The 19,370-nt window shown below is 41.8% G+C and overlaps 1 protein-coding gene and 1 long non-coding RNA gene across 6 annotated transcripts in view; one reads left to right on the top strand and one right to left on the bottom strand.

Moving 5' to 3' along the window:
- The window catches only part of CDH20 (cadherin 20), a 206,749-nt gene that overhangs the window by 96,814 nt on the left and 90,565 nt on the right, over positions 1-19,370 (top strand). The window lies entirely within an intron of this gene.
- LOC131489993 (uncharacterized) overlaps positions 1-19,370 on the bottom strand; it is a 204,038-nt gene that overhangs the window by 95,648 nt on the left and 89,020 nt on the right. The window lies entirely within an intron of this gene.

Here is a 19,370-nt window from a genome sequence, read left to right as displayed (position 1 = left end):
CACAGGGACTAACCTGAAAGAGCTCTTGACGGCCAAAGCTGGAACAATTTGACCAACAAAATAAGTAACACAGTATTGGAGTATAGTCCAAAGTACAACATAAACATCCATAAGTCCATTACTAATATAAATCAATGATTAAAAAAGTAATTAAATGAGGGAGAAGAGACAGCTCTCTATGCAGAAGAATTCCAAATCATTATGTAGATACCCCACCTTCGAGGAGGTGGTACAGAACTCCCCATTCCTTCAACGGGGGCTGCATAGTAACTTTCTTCCAAACAGTACGGTGTGCAAAGAGGAGGAAAAGAGTTATTTACAGTGGAGAAGCCTGACAATACTATCAACTGACCAAGGTTAACATCAACAGTGATGAGCCATGTTGACAGTATGCATCCCGGATATGACATGATGAGAACGGTACTCTACCTCTGTGGTCTTCTTCCCGAAAACCCACGTAACCCTTGTCTAACCACAAGGAAAACATCAGACAAACCCAACTGAAGAACAGTCTACAGAATACCTGACCAGTACTCCTCAAAACTGTCAAGGTCATCAAAATCAATGAGATCTGAGAAACTAAGGAGACGTGATGACTAGATGCAACGTGACAGCGTGAATGCGAAAGGGGTATTGGGTAAAAACTAAAGGAACCCAAATAAAGTATGGACTTCAGTTAAAAATAATTTATCAATACTGGTTCATTGGTTGTGATAAACGTCCCATAGTAATGTAAGAGGAAACGGAGTACAGAGTAGATGAGAACTCTCTGTAATATTCTTGCAGCTTTTCTATAAATATTAACCTATTTTAAAATATAAAACTTAGGGATGCCTGGGTCCTTCGGATTCTGTGTCTCCCTCTCTCTCTGCCCCTCCCCTGCTCACGCTCTGTCTCTCAAAAATAAATAAATAAATAAACATTTAAAAAAACATTATTAAATTAAGAAAAAGGTGTAGAAAGTACCTGGCATATACAGGAGTTCAATATAATGGTACATCTATTCTTTTTAAAATGATTTTTGCCATTTTGAAAAGTGAAAGGAAACATCTTTGTTGTTGTCATTTTAATTTCTTTGATTTCTAACGAGGCTGGACTTGTAAAAACATTTGTCTTTGTGTTTTATATTCATGTCTTTTATCTGATTTTTGTGGCTTCTTGACTCTTCTGATTTATCTGGCTTCTCTAGGGTGATCAAACTTCCCAGGCTGTCAGGGACAGTTCTAATTTATGTCTGCTGTCCCAACTAACGATTAATGGGAACCCCTTTAACTTAGAAAGATAAATTGTGTGGTCACCCTACTGTGTCCCACTGCTGCCCTCATGTTTTCTGTGTTCTCCCACATAACTGCACTACCACTCCAGCTGCTAGTCCTTACTGGGTCCTTTCCACTGCTGGTGCCCAAAATATACCTTGAAAATTAAACGGGACAAGTTTTGGGGGTAGTCAATAGTCTTCAGCCAAAACACTCAAACTATTTTGCCACAACTACACTTTATAGAAGATATGGTCTCAATATAAATTACAACTCAGTTCGTACTGTAATACCCAACTTTCCACATCTGGAATGTAAAGTGTTCGACATGCATGGAGGTCCCTTCCCCACGCTCTTGTGCTTTGAAGGACCATTTCCTCTGCTCCTGTCCTCTGGGCTGGACTGCATTCAAAGGGACACAATGGGACACAGCCCTGTACACACATCTCCTAAAGCCACCTTAGGAAGACACCCTTCCCTCTAATCCCTTTCTTCCCTCTTTCCTCCCCTCCTTCCTTTATCCCCACTCCCCCTCCTCTCCCTTCCCTTTTTCTTCCTCTCTTTTCTTACTTTACTTTCTTATCACTTTCCCTTCTTCCCTTTCTCCCTCTATCTCCTTCGGTTTTAGCAAAGAGGAAGTTGTTTATGGTTCAACTTACTTCCCCCCCCTTTATTTATTATGTAAATAAGCTCATGGAAGAAAATTAGAAAATACAAATAAGCTAAAAGAAAAAAATTCCACATTCATAGATAACAATTACTAACCTATATCTGTTAGGGGCAGTATACCAATGTGCAAAAACCACTGTTTGGAGTCCAGAGTATTCTGGCTCTCACACATACTGGACATGTGATCTTGAATAACTCACTTAACCTAAGCCTCAGTTTTCACATCTGTAAAATGGGGATAAATGGTATATTATTTATTATTAAAATATATATTATTATTTATGTTGGGATAAAACAAGATAATATGTGTAAATCACTTAGCACAGTGCCAAATATAGAGCAGGTGCTGAATAAATGGTAGGTATTACTTACGTGTTTTGTCAAACATGAGATCATACCAACATTCCAAGTTGGGTACCCTGGCGCTTTGATCAATAAAATACAGAACTCTGGCATTAAATATAGATCTGCATTCTCATTGTTGGTATTTACTTCTTTGTGCTGCATTTTTATTTTGTACTATAAGGAGGGAAAGTCTATGTTAAAAGATAATTATTGGACATGATACATCACCACTACTTTAGAAACTCCCTGTGAATCATCGCTGTTCTTTTCAGTCTCACAGGAAAATAGGCCAAAGTGGTAAAAAGGCTGGGCCAAAGGTGTCCTTGGTGGCCCTTTGCTCTCCTGAGCAGCAGCTCCTCAAACCACATACACCTTCAGGGCCAGGACTGAGCCCGAGGCCTAATGAGCTCCAAGGAACAACCTAAGCTAGTATTGATCACTGAAGTCTGAACTTAAGGTGGTCTTTTTGTAATTTTATTTGAGCAACTGCCTCTTCTGCCATTTGCTGTTCGACGTGGTGGAGTATGGTTTGCTTGTTGCTATTGCTGTTTGTGTTGTTCAAGAGCGGGGGCTCGGCCTGTGTTGGCTTTCATAATTGAGAAATAAGAAACCAGAAACCAGTAGAGAAATGTAATTTCTGTTTACTCCTAGAGAACGGAACCCCGGAAACAAATTCAGGAGTAGAATCAATACAACACAAAGAGAAGGTATGGAGTTCCTCAGTATGTGACTAGATTTTCCCTAGAAAGTAGTCTGGGCAGCCTAATTATTTGAGGACACACATATGTGTTTGTACTCTTAGAGTTCCAACAGAACAGTAATAGCCCTTTGTACTAGGACATACATTTCATAAGTTGTCTGTACATTTCTGAATATATTTCCATATCACACTCTGTATATTTAAAAAAAAACCCAGGATGTGTATGAATCAATTAATGGAGCCTTGATGATATAAATCTTCCTGTCAGTTAACTGGTCCATTTCATCTATTAGAGGTCCCCAACAGGGACAGCTAACATAGTCCCTAATGTTCCAGGCAATGATAAAGGGCTGCTGAACGGATGTGAAGGTTAATTACTATAAAATGTGGCATGGAACTCCGTTTTTGGTTTACAAGTTATGTGGAGAAAGGATCTTCAAAGGATCCCTCAACATAACGCACATTTATCAAGGGCTTACTGAGCACCACGCACTGTTCGAAGCGTTTCACGGGCCGTCCTCACTTTATCCCCTCCGACGCCTGTGACGGAGGCATTATGATGACCTGAGTCTCACACACAGGGAAACTGAGACCTGGAGAAGTTACATCACGGACCAAGGGCCCACACAGCCAGCAGGTGGCAGACTGGCACGGAAGCCCCACCCTCAGCCACTTGTGCCTGCTGCAGGACTTGGCCCGGTGCACTCACCAGCATCAGCCCCTGCCTTCTAAGTCTTCGCGTGTCATGCAGTTTCCTCCCGTAGTTCGCTAATTACTGAGCTGAGACTGATGAAAATGGATAAAACACAAGTGAAAACCACGATGTGTGGGGACATTCTGACCCATCAAGTAAACAGTTACGGAATTCATCCCAATGTTTGTACCATTCCACAGCTCTTACACTAATACCTGGGTGTCCACAATAAGGACTGAGGAAAAAAACACAATGACCTTGAGCAAAGCTCAACCAGCACACCCAGGCCAACTATAGACAAACCCATGACGTAGGCAGGATGCCTTCAGTACCTCCTATTAGTACATACCCTGCTCTTTTCTCTCCCAGGTTCCCGGGATCTCCTCCCGTCCTGGTTCTCCTTGGCATGAAGGAAAATGCTACTATCCTCCTCAGGAAATTTACCTCATGAAGTGGGTCAAATATGGTGCAGGCGTGTTGCTGGATGCAGGTGGACAAATATGAATAGGAAGCTAACCCTTGCAACAAATACACAGAACAGTCACGGAACACAGTAAGGATGCTATTATCCTAGAATGAGGAACAGGTGGAATGAGCTCAGTTTTCTCCAATAGATATAACAGCTTTATACGTTTGCATACCATATACTTCATCCAAAGTGTGCAGTTCAATGGTTTCTAGCATATTCGCAAAGTTGTGCAACCAACACCACAATGAACGTTAGGGCATTCTAAACACCCCCCAAAAGAAAACCTGTACACGTTAGCCAACGAACACTCCCCATTCCCACATACCTCCTACACCAGCGCTAATCAACTGCTCATCTACCTTCTGTAGGTATAGACTTGCCTATTCCGGCTACTTTAGATCAATGGCATCATATCATATGTGGTCTTTTGTAACTGGCTTCTTGGACTTAGCACGATGTTTTCAAGGTTCATCCCTGTTGCAGCACACATGAGTACTTCATACTGCCTTACTGCTAAAGAACATTCCATTGTGTGGCTATACCACATTTTGTTTTTCCAGTCATCCGTTGACCAACAATTGAGTTGTTTCCACCTTTTGGCTATTATGACTAATACCATTACAAACATTCATGTCTAAGTTTCTGTGTGCACACATGTTTTAAATTCTCTTGAGAATATGCCTAGGAGTGGAATTGTTGGGGTGTATACATGACAGCTCTACGTTTAACCTTTTGAGGAAATGCCATGTTCATTTCCAAAGCAGCTGTCACATTTTCCATTCCCACCAGCAATGCACGGGGGGGTTCTAATTTCTCCATATCCTCACCAACACTTGTTATCGTCTGTCTTTTTTATTCTAGACATCCTACTAGGTCTGAAGTACTATCTTTCTCTTTGTTGTTTTGATCTGCATTTACAAGTGAGTGACAAAGTTTAGTTTTAGACAACTTGAACGTGAGATGCCTATGAAACATCTAGAAAACTTCTAGAAACGCAGCTTTAAGTTTAATAGAAAGTCTGAACTGAGGGGAGATGTCGTATTTACTCTTTGAAGACGTCTGTGTAATAATGTAAAAGAAAGCACTTTTATTTGTGGGATTCAGGCACTATGGAATTAAGGGGGAAATATTTGGGACGTGGGATTCTCCCAGGAATGACAAATGGTACCACAATGGGTAACTACCAACTCTAACTCTGTTCACACTCAAGATTAGCCTTGGCTAAACAAATTATCATCAGGCTTTTCCCATTTTGTGTTATGCGTAGAGACTTTCTGATGGTGGGAGAGGCTGTATAGCTGGGGGTTAAGTAAGCTCAGCCTGTGGGTTTAAATCCTGTCTTACACACTACATAGCTGTGTGACTTGGGGACATTTTTACTTAACCTAAATGGTCTCCTTTGCTGTAAGTGAGGAATAAGCATCTGTACCTACATCCTAAGGTTACTGTGAGGAATAAAAGAAAAAAAACAGAACTGGACCTGGCACAGAGTAGGCACTCAAAAAATAACAGTTGAATGCATGAATGAGTGAATGAATCAGCGAATAAAGCTGAACGAATGAATGAGTTAATTAAAAGTACTCGGCATGGAGTCCTGCACTTAGTAAGTGTTCCACAGTTACTATTTATACTCACTACGTGCAAGCAATAAAGATTAATGTGCAGCAAGGGCAAACATTCCTTGGCTACCATCATCCTTTGGCCAGAACGAAACATGAATGGTAGATGTCTTTATATGTTCTGCCCAGCTGGCAGGTGGCTCCCTGTGGGCCTGTCAGACAGGAAGAATTCATGTCCACAGTCACTCAGCTCTTTCAGCCGAGGAGACGTGATTTGTGAGCCGCCGTGCTCATCGTCCTCTTCCATCAGGCCATTTATGGCCCTTACAATTTCACTCTTGATGAGAATGCATAAAATATTATTGGCCCTGTGTGCTTACTGTATAATATACGGAACTTACAATAGACATTATTAAATATTGTTAAATGAAGAGCTGAACAGGCACACTAAAATGACTGCATGTTGAAAGGATTCGTTAACCCCGCTGATGCCACAGACTGTAACTGCGACGTTTCCCCGATTGCTCCTTGCACAGAAATCGTTAACTGGTTCAAAGGGGCCACGCAGAAGGCAAGCTCTGGGCCAGGGACACTGGCCTGGGAGCCAGGAGCCTGGGTTTGCTACTGGCCCTGGTATTCACACCACCTAGAGCAAGCCAGTCTTTTTGGGACTCCAGACCTCAGTCTCATCTATAAACTGAGAGGTTGGACGGTACGGTTTCTAGGTTCCTTTCAGCTCCAGCATTCTTTAACTCCACGGAAATATTCGGTGCAGAATCTACCGCTACTACTTCTTTTCTCCCTTCAGTGAACTCTCCGTTCATTTTATTATCCACACTGGGTTTCGGGGCAGGGTCGATGAGACCTTGAACACAAAGCATCTCCAGGTAGAACGTCATGAATCGTCTTCACTTGGCACAGGTGCCCCAACCAAGCACAGGAGACCTGGGTCCTGGGGAGGACCGAGAATGAGTATCTTGAAGCTAGAAAGTCACATCAGTGGAACCCCAACAGGAGCATTTCAGCTCAGCTGACAGGTCTCCACCTCTTCCACATTCACACCTGCAGATGCCTGTTTCCACCTCTTCCTGGTGCTCCGGTCTCAGCACCACTGCTCCACCCTGGAAGGCTCTTCTGCCTGTATCTCTCCCTCTCTTTCCCCTGGACTCCTCTGACGCTCACTGCTCCTGAGGACACAATACCTTTCTTCCCTGGCGCCGTATGTGTTCAGGAGTGAGGAGGGAAACAAGGAAAAGACAGGGGTTGAATCAGAGAAGAGAGGGGAGGGGGAGGATAACTCTGGAGAGGTCCCTGGCCCACCCCCAAGCTCCCGTGCTCCCGCTAGAGGGACTTTGACACATTTGACACAGGAAGACAGGCAGACAGGCAGGCGGGCAGAGGGCACCTTTAAAAGACAAATCCAGAGGGCAAACCAACTGAAAATATGTACGGTACTTCAATTTTTTTTTTCAAAATGCTATTTCAAATAGATTTTTTTCTCATACATGCTTGTAGATACTGAGATACTGGTAAATATTCATTTTTAACAAAGAAAAAGTATTTTGTGACTGCCCTACTTCCTAAATAATAAAGTGGCAGCATCCAAAGGAAGACCTATCAGTGGAAGAAACCATGTTAACAATCAACCACAAAAAAACAATGTCAAGATTCTAAAACTCTCAGGGAAGAATGTGACATACCTCTTAAGACACAGGTGACATACCATATATAATAGGGTGTTTCAAGCACTTTTCTGTGTAGCCTATAATGTGCGACGTAGAGTCCTGCAGTTCTATAATAAAATGAATTTATTCTCTTGTTTAGTTGTTGCAACTCATTTTACAGTTCAAACTAAAAAAAAGTTTTATACTGGTTTTTCCTGTTTCTACAACACTGTAAAACCCAAGGGAACCTCACTAAAAGGGAAGCAGATAAAGTTATAAAACGGAAAGGAGGAGAAACACCACATAACCCCCCAAAATGCTGTGAACATACAGAGGAACTGACAGGGTGGCTGAAGAGAACAATGAAAACATTTTTGGCACACTCCTGCCCCAAATAATGTATATCTCAAAATAATAATAATTCCATATTCTTCCTAGCATATTAATTGCCACAAATTTTTAATAGGCTGTTTTGGCTTTTTCATCCGCAAACTGTTGCGTAAATGAGTTTCATCAAGTACTTCCGAAAACAGTTGCCCCGTTTTGCCTTCTAAACAGTTCTCCCTGTGCTCAAATACTGTTCCCAGTTCTTCATCATTTTCCTGTAATAGGATTACACGCCCTTCTTTTGCCATATGACTCTGCTGGGCCTCCAGCAATACAGGTAAGCTACACACTGCCACACTGACTTGTGGCTTGGCTGTGTGACTTCCTTTACACAGTGGAATGTGAGTGGGCATGGTCAAACAAAGACTTTAAATTTGCTTGCATGTTTTAGTTTGACTCTTGTGTTTCTGCCATCTGTCATGAGAAAACCACGTCCACAGTAGCCCTTATCCTAGAATGAGGGACACATGAAACAGTCCTGAATCCTACCCTCAACCTGAAGCAGCCAACCTCAAACCTGGGAGGAAAATAAAACGGAAAAAGAAATATTGTAAACCAGTAAGTGTTGGGAATTGTTTGTTATACAGCTTTACTGCAGCCAAAGCTGACTAATACATACTCTCTGTATCACTTTTCTTTTTTTCTTTTAATGTTTGTATTTATTTTTGAGACAGAGACAGAGCATGAATGGGAGAGGGGCAGAAAGAGAGGGAGACACAGAATCTGAAGCAGGCTCCAGGCTCCAAGGTGTCAGCACAGAGCCCGACACATGGCTCAAACCCACAAACTGCAAGGTCATGACCTGAGCAGAAGTCAAACGCTTAAACGACTGAGCCGCCCAGATGCCCCTTGCTGAGCATTTACATCTTGGGAACCTATTAGATTCATTAATTAAATGAATTTAATATTTCAAATATTTATGGATGGATGTCCTCATTTTAAAGATTCTAGTTTCCTAGTGCCTTCCAAGTTCTCATCCTATTCTTTGACGGTAGATGTCTTTAAGATGTTTAAAAATTCATTTTATTTTTTAAATGTTTTAATGTGAGAAAGAGAGAGATACAGAGTGTGAGTGGGGGAGTGATAGAGACAGAGGGAGACACAGAATCTGAAGCAGGCTCCAGGCTCTGAGATGTCAGCACAGAGCCCAATGCGGGGCTTGAACTCATCAACTGCAAGATCATGGCCTGAGTCGAAGTCGGATGCTCAACCAACTGAGCCACAAGGCCACCCTCTATATCACTTTTCTATTGCCACAACCATTCTATATAACAAAGCAACACAAAACACATAAAACAAGAACCACTTATTATTTTTCATAAGACTATCATCAGCTGGATGGTTCCAGTTTCAGCTCAATTCAATGAAACTTACTCATGCATCTGTAGTCAGCTTCAAGCCAGCTAGGAACATTTTCTGATCTTGGCTAGACTCTTCAGCATGTCTGGGAGCTTGGCTGCACAGATGGGCTTAGGCTTAGTCAGCTCTGCCCCACAAGGTCTCTCGCCCTCCACCACACCAGGCTTGTTCTCATTGTATAATTGAGTTTGGAGAGAAAGAGAAAGCATACAATGTATCCTTTGAACTTCTGCTTGAGGCCACTGCCATTTCTGCTGCTTTCTGACCAAAGTAGATCATAAGGTCACCCAGATTCTGAGTAGAGGAAGCCAACTGTACCCCTTAATGGGTGGAGCTACAGCCACATTACAGGAGATATAGATGCAGGGCAGGGCAGAACTTCAGAAAGAACCAAATGAAGGGCTGGGGCTCATCAGGTACCATCCGTTCATTTTATTAAGTGAACCAAATGAGCAATAAATATAAACTCTGCACACGAAGGTGTCCAATAAATTACAGTGAAGTTTGTGAGACAAAGAAACACTGAATGATTTTTGTGCCTATAAAATATGCTGATAGCAATAGGACCCAGTACTGTCTGTAAAGCCAACTTCCTTTAAGTATTTATTTAACAGCACCCAACTTTAATTCCTCCTTTATTTTGTGCCTCCTCAACATTCCTATTCTGTTTACATTGTAGAATATTTTACATTTATATACTTACATACTTCTGTTCTTTTTATATTCTCTCACCCACCATTCCTTGCTTAAAATTCTAAATTCAACTGTCTTTAGACTGAAGAAGTGATGACCCCAGCATCCATCTCTCTCAGCTCAGGAGCCATAAAATCTCATGCTATTGTATACCACATAAATAAATTTAAAAACAACAAAATGCAAACAGAACTCAGAAAGCACCAAGCAAAGGCTGCTAATGTGGTCCTGGGAATTTGCCAGGCAAGGTTTCTGTTTTAGAACACCTCAGTGGTTTCCAGAACTTTACCCAAGGCTGGTTAACTGAAGGCTTACTCAAAATCAAGTCTTATGCATCACAAGTACTCTCTTGTAATTCCCAATTTCAATCAGCGTACTTTATATGGCACAAGAAAATACAGTCAAGGCTTTAAACCAATGAAAAGCTGGCAACAAGAAAGCTGACCAAAACTGAAGACTAGTGTGTGCTTTCAGAGAAGTCAGATCAAAAACCATTGTGTAAAATTTGTAAGGATTAGAGGGAGCAGTGAAATGAGAATCTTTGTAACAAGAAGATCACTGAACCATCAGAAAACCAAAAGGCAGTTTCTAAAGCAGACTTTGATATAACCTCCCCTCTTGGGAAGGCTAATGGTAATTCATCTCTGAGCAGTTAGGAGAGGTGCACAGGGCTGGGCCTCTGAGACACCCTCTTACCCCTTCCTGGTCTGCTCTCAGGTCTATAGATTTAATGGCTCCCCAGGTTCCTGGAAAAATAGTGCCTGAGAGATTGGCACTGTGGCCTTGCTGTGCATGAAAGAACATATGCATACTCACCTTTCCTCCACCCTCCTCTCCCAATCTCATCACTCAGCAGGTTCAACACAACAAGTTTTGAGTGATTTTATGATGGGGAGGATCCGAGAGAAGATTCCATCAATGGATCCAACAATAAAGGAAGGAAAAGGAGAGGCAATCTTAAATCACACCCCAATCCCCTCCTTCTCCTTCCTGGGGCTGAGCTACAATCATGCTCGTTCGGTGACCCCCGTGATTCTTAGGGGATATCAAATCAAATGCCTCTAGGGGCCATCAGGCAACAAAAATAAACAAAGTGGGCCAAATGGGTCCCTTGGTTTCCCTCAAGGTACATCCTCAATATAAAAGGGATGGTCACTTTCAGTTTCATCTGAGTATTATCATGTAGAAATATGGGACCCCAAGACATCAGATGTTGAAGGATCACAAGACAAGGGCATGACTAAGAGGGGTTGGAAATGTGGAAGTTTATGCAAAATCTTTCCATTTTAAAATGTTGACACCTGTGTGCAGGCCAAAGAGAACATATCTGCAGGCCAGATACAGTACAACAGTTCCCTAATTTGCAGTCTACACTGTAGAGCAGTGCTACTTAAAGTGTGGCCCTCAGGGGCGCCTGGGTGGCTCGGTCGGCTAAGCGTCTGACTTCGGCTCATGTCACGATCTCGCGGTCAGTGGGTTCGAGCCCCGCGTCGGGCTCTGTGTTGACAGCTCAGAGCCTGGAGCCTGTTTCAGATTCTGTGTCTCCCTCTCTCTGTGACCCTCCCCCGTTCATGCTCTGTCTCTCTCTGTCTCAAAAATAAATGTTAAAAAAAAAAAAAAAAAATTTAAAAAAAAAAAAGTGTGGCCCTCAGACCTGTCCATGAGCTTTTTGTTCTCAATCTGTGACAAAACAGGGAGCCAACATTAGAATGTAAATCAAGTCAACCACTAAGAAAACCATGTAGTTCAGCTGACATGTTTTCCACAGTGAGATTTTCTTTATAGAAGACACAGGGCACTGATTTCTCCTCTGGCGCAAGCTCCTTATCACATTGTAGGTGACATTTTGGGTAGCAATTACTCTCTCGAGAAACTTTCAGGGACCTTCTCCATGGGCCTATCTCAGAGACTTGAATGGACCCATACCTTGGCTCCCTGAAGGCCAGAACCCTATGAGGGATGGAAAGGAGACAGGATAACTCCAGGAGAGTCTGGAAAGTTGCTTGTGGATGGTCCAAGACAAAGCCAGGGAAGCAGGACCTGCCTGTACTCCAGTGGCTCTGAGTGTATGATGTGGGCAGAATGGCAGGCAGCCTTCCAGGCCACTTAAGCTTCCCCTCTCTTAACACACCCAACACCTGCGTTCTCTCAAGCACATAAGCGTTTTGGGCTTGTAGCTGGTCAAGATACACCGTATGTCATGGATATTCTTTCTAGTGGCATTTGTCTGTTTATTGTCTAGCTTCTGTGGCCTATCTCCTCATCAATGCCACCCTTTCCCAAACCCCCACCATAGATTACAAGCTCCAAGAAGATAGGGGGTCTAGACCAATGGCTAGTACATAGTAGATACTCAGTAAATATCAGATAGATGAATGAATGATGTTATAGCAAAGGTACAGAAGACAGGTGAACAGATCATGCTAATTAGATACGAAAAACAAAAATTTTTTAATGTTTCCAGAGGCATGGGGCACCTGGGTGGCTCAGTCAGTTAAGCATCCGACTTTGGCTCAGGTCATGATCTCATGGTTTTTGGGTTGGAGCCCCACGATGGGCTCCGTGCTGACAGCTCAGAGCCTGGAGCCTGCTTCAGATTCTGTGTCTCCCTCTCTCTCTGCTCCTCCCCCACTTGCACTCTTGTGTCTCTGTCTCTGTCTCTCTCTCTCTCTCAAAAATAAACATTAAAAAAAATTTTAATGTTTCCAGAGGCTGACATATACCCCTCTCAGGAGCTGTTAAGTATACCTTGTTATTATGTCCAGGCCAAAAGAGATGCTCAATAGCCATTAATTATGGAATGGGGAATATTCAAAGGACAAGATCCTCGAAAAAAAGACTGAAGTTGGTAGATACGGGAAGAATTCAAGAAGCCAGTTCCCAGACACTGAGTCAGTAAATTACTGATTGATAATCTTTTGAGCAAAGAACAGTTTCCTGTCTAAGGAAGTTTGGGAGAGATTCAGCCACAGGTGGAGGGCCAGCAGAGGACCTCAAGTCCTGTGCCAGCCCAAGTGTGTGGCTAATGTTGAGAGAGAACAAAGCTGTGGCCATGAGATGTCTGTTGAGTGATGGAGGGATTTAAATCTTCCTCTTCTTTTCCACAATGCCTAAACTAATCCTGCTCATCAATCATATTACTTTCCTTTCAGCCTCTTGGCCTTCCTGTTCTCTCATAATTGCAGACCCATTATGGTGAAGTTTTGTGGCCTTTTCTAATATTTAGAAACTCATTATTTTTCTAATCTTCTAAGCCTATTTCTTCTAATTCTTAGTACTAGTAGAACAAAGGGGTTGCTCTAAATACTTTTTAAAAGTCTTTATCCTACTCCCATCATTCAAAAGTTTCTTCTATTGAAACTTACATTAATTATTAATAATATCATTCCCAAAACGTCATCATTATCCTCACTAGAACCTTCTTCCAACTGCCTCCAAGGCTTCAGTGCTTGTCTCAGAATTTTCTAGTCTGCCCTACTCCTGCCAGTAGCCATAAGTAATTCAGGGATATCATACGAATTATCATACTTACAATTAGTATATTACTTGTTGAGTACCTACCTTGTGTCAGTCACTCCCTACGCTATTGCTAATCTGTCATACACTGATCTAATCCCCAACAACCCTGCAAAGAGGTTGCATCCTCCATTTACACAAGAAGAATACATGATTCAGAGAGGTTACATAACTTGCCCAAGCCACACATTTAGTCAGCAATGGAACCAGATGGTAAGACAAATAAAACTGATGTCAAAGCCCAGCTCTTCCCAGACTTCCCTAACAATAAAATGAATGGCTACCATTTGTTAATAACTATCATATAACAGCTATGGACTTTATACCAATTATTTCCAAATCCCACAGTAATCCCTGAGGTCCGTATCTTCCCCACTTTAAAGACAGGACAAATGGAGCTCAGAAATGTTCCACATCACAGAGGTGGTCAAAGATTTGAACTCAGATCACCCAGTGTCCAACATTTTTGCTCTCTGGACAGACCACACTGACATACAGAAACATCTCTGTTCAGTACCTTGCTGAAACCCTACTCTAGTTTTCTGTTGCTGCATACAAACCACCCAGATTTAGTGGCTTAAAACAATAATCATCATACATTTTCCTCACAAATCCACAATCTGGACAGGGTGCAGCAGGAAAGGCTCCTCTCCCTGTGGCATCAGCCTGGCGTGATCAACTCAATCAAAGGCTTGAGGACCTGCCTTCCAGAGTTTCCCTTCCAGGATTGCCAGACTGCTGCTGGATTTGGGCTGGATCTCAGCCCAGGCAAGGGTTGGGTCACACTGTAAATGCCTCTTCACACAGATCTCTCCACGTGACCCAGGATTCCTCAGAGCATAGCAGCTGGGCTCCAAAGGCAAGCATCCCACACGAGAGCCAGCAGGAACTTACGCTGCCTTTTATGACCTAGTCTCACAAGCCACACAGCGTCACTCCCGGTGCATCATTAGAAGCCAGTCACTGAGACAAGCCCATACTTAAGGGGAAGTGTTTCAACTTCGCCTCTTCTGAGAAGAGTACCAACACACGCCGCCCCACACTCTCTCACCCATTCCATCTCCATTCCAAACTAGCCATGAAAATAATGCACTTCAACCAGCTCAGCATCGCTGAAGACAGCATCAAACATAAGACTTTGACTCTGGGGCTCACCTTCTTAAGCTGTTTTCTGCTCTCATCTATCTCTCTCTCTCTCTCTCTCTCTCTCTCTCTCTCTCTCTCCCTACCTTACTGCTCCTGAACTTGACCTTCTCCATCAAGAACTCTAATCCCCTTTTCCACATTCTTCAAGTCCTCCTCTCTCAGTCTGAGCTCCAGAGTCAGGAATTTCACTGCTGCCCCTTCTAGTATCTTCTAATTCTTCACATCCCCTTCATTATCTACACCCTTTTCATCACCTTGACATCAGTCTTCCTCTCTCTCAATTCCACTCAAATTATTTACTCAGAAGTTACCGGTGACGTCCTAGTCCCCCTAATTCCCTTCTCCCTTCTCTCACTTTCCTTCCTGTTTCTGCATCACTTGATATGGTTATCTACTCTGTCTTTAAGCTTTTCCCTTTTTCATATCCTGGGATATGTCTGTCCTTGCCTCAATTCTTTTCAGTTTAACAGAGTAGCCCAAAGCTAACAGGAAGGCCAGTCATAAAAGCAGAACTGAGGGTAAGCATGTGATGAATGATAGCACAGCAGCGCAAGTTGGCATATGTAAACCACGTGACTGTGTTATCCCCACACAAAGGGCATGAGACTGAGATGAGAAATATTACAATGGCTGGGATTTGTAAGTCTGCACAGAAGTACCTGTCCCAAACACTGGGATCATGATCCACGGGAAAGAGTTTTATCTTAAGGAGGAATGCACAATAGGTCTAACCTTTTCTTGAGCCATGGAACTTTCAAATTGTCTAATGAAAGCTCTAGATCTACCCTTTAGAATAAAAATATCTACAGAGAGACACAAATTTTGGAACATAGAGGCTTAGTGTGTTCATTTGGGGTATATTAGATTTACTGAATCTGAGGTGCCCTCAGGACTCCAAAGCGGAGTAGACTAGGAAACAGCTGGACACAGAGCTACGTGTTCAGGAAAGAAATTCAAACTAAACTAGAGATTTTGCAAGCAATAATTACAGGCTGGCTAATGCCGCTGGGTGGAGTTTATAACCCCTAAAACATAAATACAGTAGACTGGCATGTATGTTAAGGGTAGATTCTTGGGAAACACCAGAAGGTCAAGAGAAAGCAGAACACATAAAGAAACTGGTAAGGAACAGCCAATAAGCCGAGAGAAAAACCTGGAGACAGTGGTTTCATAGATGTCAGAGAATTTCAAGAGGAAAGGGGTTTGTAACATTCAATAATGATCATTAACTGCCTTTGTATTATGGGTCAAAGATTCAGCAATAAAAAAAAGGTGAGCAAGGTCCATGACCTATGGGGTGAACAGACATTTAGTCGTTATTAAGTGTGATGAACAAACCAACAATTCTCTTTTGGGAAGAGAGATTTAAATCTAAGTTCACATCATGACTTTAGTTCCTGTTTTATTTCTCCACACAGCAAGGCTGAAGCCTCCTCACCAGCTCTCACACATACATAAGCCTGCCTGTTCGTCCCAATAACACTCTACCCTCAGATTATACCTGCCTCTGCAGCCTATGTCCTGAGCAGCGGATTCCTGCCCGCGAGAGCACCTTCTCGGAGTCCTCTGTTACTCTGTACCTGATGAGGGCTCCACGCTGGTTTAAATCAACGCTCCATGTCTTACTAGCTACATAACCCCAAGCAAATACTTAACCTCTCTGAACTTGTCTTCTCATCTGTAAATGGAAGGTGATGCTATCTCCCTCCTGCTGATATCACAGGGCATTAAATCAGATAACATAAGTAAAGCACAGAACACAGTGCTTGGCCTAACGCTCATTAAATATCAAAACCAAAAGAGAAAAGAAGACTAGAGATGTGTTGAGCCCAACTCCACCTCCCTTGATTTTAGAGGGGAAGCTACAGAAAGCCCAGCCCTCCCCCATCACAACATTTAAGGGAGTAACAGGAGACCATGTATTCCGGAATACTTCTGAGAACCTTCCTCCTCTCTCGAATACAAGAGAGGTTAAATAATATAAGCCTATAAAGTGTCCACCAAGTGGGCAAAAACACATTGGGTGAGTTTCAAAAGTCATTTCAATTGATTAGAAAAGGCAAAGCCAAATATCACTAGGTTGCAAAGAGAATGGGAAGTGAGAAAGTAAAAGTTATATGAACTTCCCTTTCAGGAAGCGTGGCCAAGGCCACCAGAGGACTAGGCGCTATTTAATTTTAATTAGCTTGTGCTCCTCTAAAATCATCCAGAGCCTTCCCTGAATTGGGTGGAACTGGCCTTCTTGGCCTTATTTGAACAAAATCTCATTTATTTTTTCTCAGATACGGAACGAGTGAAGGTGGTTTTAAATATTCACCATTATCTAATCGCCAGCTTTCTCTCTCCTGCCAATGGGGTGCCATTTCTGTACCAGGAGAAGCGGCTAAATCTCTCTCTTTCTAGGGGTGTTTAGGAAATGGATAGATGCAGGGCGCCTAGGTTGCTCAGTCGGTTAAGCATCTGATTTCGGCCCAGGTCATGATCTCACAGTTTGTGAGTTTGAGCCCTGCTGACAGCTCAGAGCCTGGAGCCTGCTTTGGATTCTGTGTCTCCCTCTCTTTCTGCCTCTCTCCTGCTCACTCTCTGTCTCTCTCTCAAAAATAAATAAACACTTTTTAAAAATTAAAAAAAAGAAAGAAAGAAATGGATAGACGCTATTGCCAAAAGGACTAGACTTCGGATTAAACTAGGCGACCTCTGAAGTCCCTTTTTCAACAGCAGACGTTCCTGCTCTTGGAACTGCTCTATCTAAAAATCAATCCTACGGAGTCCTACCAATCTCTTCACCAAGAAAGAACGGATATATTCTTAGACTGCACTCCCCTTTCTGATGGTAGTGGGTATGCACCCTGACACCAGGTACACAGAGAGGCTACGGATGGCTTTCAATTCCGCTGCCCCACTTCTACTTTGCTTTCAGTGCCAAGAAAGTCAAGAGGACCATATTCACATAGCACTTTTCTCATTAAAGCCAAACATGAGCCTGAACCCCCCACCTTTACCACTCAAACCAATAACGACCTCATTTAATTCCAGCACAGAACAATGTCTTTCACTTAAAATTAATGTCTTGTCCACATAAAATTGAAATACAGAATGCAGCCTTCCTGATGATAAGTAGAAAGCATAAAGGTGACTTTTAAGGAGATAAATTTATTCTGTCAGGGAAGGAATAAAAACCTTTTGCTATTCACCTGTGACTTGAACACTCCTAAGCAATGAGTTCTTCCCTTATTTGTAACTAAATATGATCTGTCGCTCAGTCTTCCCTGCTGTCATGTGTTAAATTAAAATATATCATTAATACATACATCGCGTCTGATCCTCACATGGCTAATGGCTCTCTGTTAAAAGACCGGGCAGTGTGTTGGCATCCGATAGCCACGCATACAAAATAATATACCGTACAAATGGATAGGTGGTAGGGAACATGGTCTTTAAATTACTTAAAATAGCATAATTGTATCACCTCCATTTACAGAGAATATCAAGCAAGGCAACGATAAACTGTTTTGAGTTAATGGAATAATAAAGAATTACAATGATCGAATAGAGATTTCTGGAAATAAAATTATATAGAAATATTTACGTTGTTTAATATGACAGCCCAGATTTTAAAATAGGAAAATATATTAGATAATTGAACACAGAAGAGGTATTTTCTTCAATGAGTCAAAACCAAGAGTCTTGCATTCAATCCTCCATTATCTCTTTTCTAGATGTGAAATGAGACAAATAAATTATATTAGCTATTCTCTCGAAGAAAACTTAGCTCAGGCTGCATTTCTGTTGTATTATTCCAGTGTAGATGCAACTAGCATTTGATGAATACTTACTGGGTGTCAAGCATTTTATTTCATTTAGTCCCCCCAGCAACCTTCAAAATTTATTTTATCATTATCATTACCATCATCATCATCCCTATTTTTCAGATTGGGAAACCAAACAACAGATCATCTGAGTAACTGCCTCAAAATCACTCAGTGACTAAGTGGATAGTATGGATTAAAATACAGTCGATCCTGCCTCTTGATAAGGAAAATAAGGCTCAGTGTGGACAACTATCTCAATCAAAGTCAGAAATGAAATGAAACTGAAATTCAAATGCCTCTTTTTTTTTTTTAACTTTTTATTATGGGTATTTTGAAACAGATCTAGAGAGAAGGTATTATGAACCCCAAATAAGACTTTCAGTTCCCAGTCTAAAGCCTTTTTTTCCCCTAGAACAGGTTTCATCTATGAGATAGACGTATGTATCAGAATAATTTTTAATGGAAGGAATTTCACTGTTACTTTTAATTTTAAAGGTAATACATGCTCGCTATAAAACCACTCATTCAAAAAGACAAGAAATAACAAGTGTTGGTGAAGATGTGGAGAAAAAGGAACCCTCATGGGTTGGTAGGAAGGCAAACTGGTGCAGTCACTGCAGAAAACAGTATAGTAAAGTTCCAGAAAAAATTAAAAATAGAATTACCATATGATCCAGTAATTCCATTACTGAGTATTTACCCAAAGAATATGAAAACACTACTTCACAAAGATATATGCACCCCTGTGTTTAGTACAGCATTATGTACAACAACCAAAATATGGACACAACCTAAGTGTCCATCAGTAGATGAATGGATAAAAACGACATGGTGTATATATACAAAGGGATATTACTCAGCCATGGAAAAAGAACGAAATCTTGCCATCTGCCATAACATGAGTATACCCAGCAGGTTTAACGATAAGTGAAATGAGTCAGACAGAGAAAGACAAATATCATATGATTTCACCCACATGTGGAATTTAAGAAACAAATCAAACAACAACAACAAAAGAGACAAAGAAAAGATGGAACTCTTAACTACAGAGAACAGATTAGTAGTTGCCACAGGGGAGGTGTATGGGGAAATGGATGAAAC

The sequence above is a fragment of the Neofelis nebulosa genome, chromosome 11, assembly GCF_028018385.1.
Source record: "Neofelis nebulosa isolate mNeoNeb1 chromosome 11, mNeoNeb1.pri, whole genome shotgun sequence".
NCBI classification, from domain to species: domain Eukaryota; kingdom Metazoa; phylum Chordata; class Mammalia; order Carnivora; family Felidae; genus Neofelis; species Neofelis nebulosa.
Note: the sequence above shows the minus strand (reverse complement) of the source record. Positions and strands in the feature narration are given on the sequence as shown.